Source organism: Cariama cristata, unplaced genomic scaffold, assembly GCF_000690535.1.
Source record: "Cariama cristata isolate BGI_N322 unplaced genomic scaffold, ASM69053v1 scaffold14697, whole genome shotgun sequence".
In the NCBI taxonomy this organism is placed as follows: domain Eukaryota; kingdom Metazoa; phylum Chordata; class Aves; order Cariamiformes; family Cariamidae; genus Cariama; species Cariama cristata.
The window spans coordinates 18,449-22,038 of NW_009625052.1; positions in this window are offsets into that span (position 1 = coordinate 18,449).

Here is a 3,590-nt window from a genome sequence, read left to right on the forward strand (position 1 = left end):
GAGCCCTCCCGTCGCACACAAGTGTGCCTGTGTGTGAGCAAACACCCGGGGACACCCGTGATCATCTCCGGGCATTTTTGCACAGGACTCACACTCCAGGGACTGATCCAGGCCCCTGCCTGGCAGAGCATCCCTGGTGCCAGCACCAAAAGCCAGCACAGGTTTTTTTTTCTGGGGAGGGCAGTGGTTCTGCCAGGGCTGGTGGGATGCTGCTTCCCTCCGCGGCCGTTCTGTCCCCATCTCCCAGCCTCATGCCCCCCCCCCCCCCCCACCCCCGCCGATCCAAAACCCCACCACATCTTGGTCCTCATCATTTCTCGAGCCCAGGTTGTTGTCGGGGGGTTCCCCAGAGACCTCGCTCCTGCCTTTCCCCAGCAGCCTCCCTGCAGAAACGCTTTCCTAAGAACTCTGGAATAAAAAGAGAAAGAAGAAACAGCCCCCTTGTTCTGCTGTGATGAACTGGCTCTTTTTCCAGTCACAAGGGTGAGCTGAAGCAAAACTTTCCATACTGAGCAGGAACAGAAAGAAAGAGGGAGAAGTAATGAACCCTTCTTTAAAAGAAAAAAAAAAAAAACAAACAAAAAACACACAAACCAACCAACGAAACACAAACCAGCAAAACACAAACAACACAAACCAAAAACCAGCAAAGCCAAGTGCTGTCCTTCCCTCATCTCCCTCCTTTTTGGAACAAGGCAGCGAGTTTGCAGAAGTGTGTTTTAAGCAGGAGCAGATGCCGGCGTTCCTTGGGCTGGGAGGGGTGAGCTGAGCCCAAAGGGACACGGAGATAGAAAACAGATTGCAGCAAATATTTATGTATTTAATTGCTATGCGGGATGGTTGTGCGAGGGGTGCTGGGAGCCGGCCGGCCGTGCCATGGGAGCACGCCCTGGCACTGCCAGCTGCCCATCGCTGGCTCTCATGCGTTCGGCACCTTGAAATACGGGTGTTTAAGGGGTTTTCTTGCCCGGTTGGTGTGTGAGAGTTTCCTGGCTTGCTTCCTTCAGGGGCCACAGAGCCAGAAACGTGGTTTGAAAGGTGAAGGTCCCCATGAATCCTCAGGACGTTGGGAGCTGGGGCTGTGGTGAAACCTGGACCGAGGAGAGGGGAGCACCAGGTACTGCCTTTTGGGCTAGGAAATCGCTGAAAGCGTGAGCGGAGCCGTGGTCTGAAGCTTTGCAGAGGGAGGGAGAGATGCTCGGATCCAGGGTCTTTTGGGTCTTGCTCACCCTGCAGCGTCCTTCGCTCGACTGGAGGCAAGCGCACACCAAGGGGTGCCCGGGAGGGGTCGGGTCCCCGTAGGATGTCGGGCAGCGATCTCTGCTGCCTGGAAAGTAGTGGTCCTGGCTATCAGCAGCACTATTTCATCCATCGCTGTGGGAACCAAGATCCGCATGGGGTAAGGCTCTGGGTGCACATGGGGATGACGGTCCCTGTCCCGCAGCGCTGGCTCTCCATGCACCATTGAAGCAATGAGATGGTCACCCCGGGAAGGGCTTGCTCCGGGGCACCTGGCAGAGCTATGAAGAGCTCTCGGTTTCTTGACCCTCAGTTTTTTTAGAATGTGTCCTTGATCCACGAATTTGTTGGGTGGTTTTCTGGTGCAGACATGCCCATGAACAGCATCCCCCCCAAAACATCAGAACAGTCAAATTGAGGCCACCTCGCTGACTCACATAAAACCAGGTCCAACGCCAGCATCTGCCCATTGCTGCCTCTGCTCTCTCAGTACCTCTGGGGTCCTCAGCCTGGAGAAACACCAGCCTGGGCCCCAGAAATTCAGTAAGTCTGAGCAAGGGAAAAGGGGTTAGAAGGAAAATTGGGCCGTACAAGTAGTGCTGGTGTCCTGGCACGCTGGGATAGCAACTGAGAGGCTGGCAGAGCACAGGCTGTCTGGATCTGCCTGGATCTGCCTGGCTTTCTCCAGTGTCAGTCGACTTTTGCGATGAACCTGCTCTTCCCAAAATCTCGGCTATAGGTTCCTCCCATTAGCAATGCCCTCCGTCCTGCTTCTGCTAAATGATTCATCCCGAACACTCTTGTTATTGCTCCCATTAGTCATGCTGACATAAATTCTTCTTTGACAAAATGCTATATGTTTCTCATCAACTTTGCACAGCCCTGATGACTCCTGTCCTTAAAACCCCATCCAAATGATGTGACTTTTCCACAGCCCCCCTCCCAGTAATTTTAAAAATGATGCACCTGCTTTTGCTAAAAAGCCCATGAAGGGGGAAAAGAACTAAAACAGGGTACGAGCGGCCGTGCCTCTCATGGCTTGTCCCTAAGGGCTCCAGGAGTTGGGCGACTCTGCCTGCGCGCTCCGTGGAGTCAGCAGGGCTGGATCCCAGCCTCCTGGTGCCAAATCCTTCGGGATGGCTTCAGGAAACAGCACGTGGTGTGATGAGATAGTCTGGCTTGAGATGCTCATTTCCAAAGGCTACCCAAAAACCCTGTCCTGGAAGAAACTGTCTCCTTTTGAAGGTTCGTATCTGGCTGCATCACTCCTGGCCCTCTGCAAGAGCCCGGTTTGGGATGCAAGCGGCAGCAAGCCAGGCTCCTCCACCCCAGCCCGCTCTCCTGCAGCATCGGTGGGGGTTCTGTCTCGCTGGGTCAAGGGGAGGCTTTCCCCGAGGGTATGGAGGGAGGCTCGCTGGGGACAGTGTTGGATGTTAACGCCGGCTGGCTCCCCGGCTCAGCCCGAGGGGGGGGCACACAGCCTTCCTCCTCCAGCCTTAAAAAGGGCGACAAGAGCAGCAGCCTGGCTCTGGTGTGACCAGCGTGAGCTCAAGAGGAGCACCATGCTGGGAGGAGAGGCAGGGACACTCCAAAAGTGGCAATTCCCCAAGGATTTCCTCCTTTCACCATCTCTTTCCCAGCACCAGCATCACATGCCGGCTTTGGGGCATCTCCCTGGCTCAAAGCAGGGCGATGCAACCCATGTGGCGTGGGGACGGGTACTGCTCCGGTCGGGCTGTCCCCAGCCACCATGGCTCTGCCATCATGCTCAGAGCAGGGCAATGTCCTGGCTGCGATACCAGCACCAGGGAGCAGCCGCCCAAAATACTCTCGCCAGCTTTCTCAGGAAGGTTAGATGTTATTTGCCGAGATGATGTGGGAAAGATGAAAATCCTCCCTCCCCTTGAGGTGACCCTCCCCTGGGGAAGCGGCGCTCGCTGGGAGCTGACTTCTCTTATTTCTGGAAAGCAGTGCTTTGAGCAAACTATTTATAAACTGAGTTTTCTTTAACTCCTGAAACTGAGCCATAACTTCAGACAAACAGAAAAAAAAAAAAACACAAAAAAAGAGATGCAGGCAAATAAATGCAGGCAAACATAAATATACAGGCAGCCTAAATTTGCAAAGCGACTAGTGATTTTGGGAAGGGTCTGGGTTTGGAGGCATCTGCAATGGGGCTAGTAAAGGCTCTTCTCAAAAGGCTCCCAGTGGCCCGGGGGGCTGAGGACCGGCAGCGGCACTACCTGTGGGATGGGGCCGGTGGGATTTTGCCCAGCTGCCCACCGCTGCGACTGCTCCCCGACCGAAATCCTGCTGATATTCCAGCCCCACACCACTTCTGCCCACCGGTA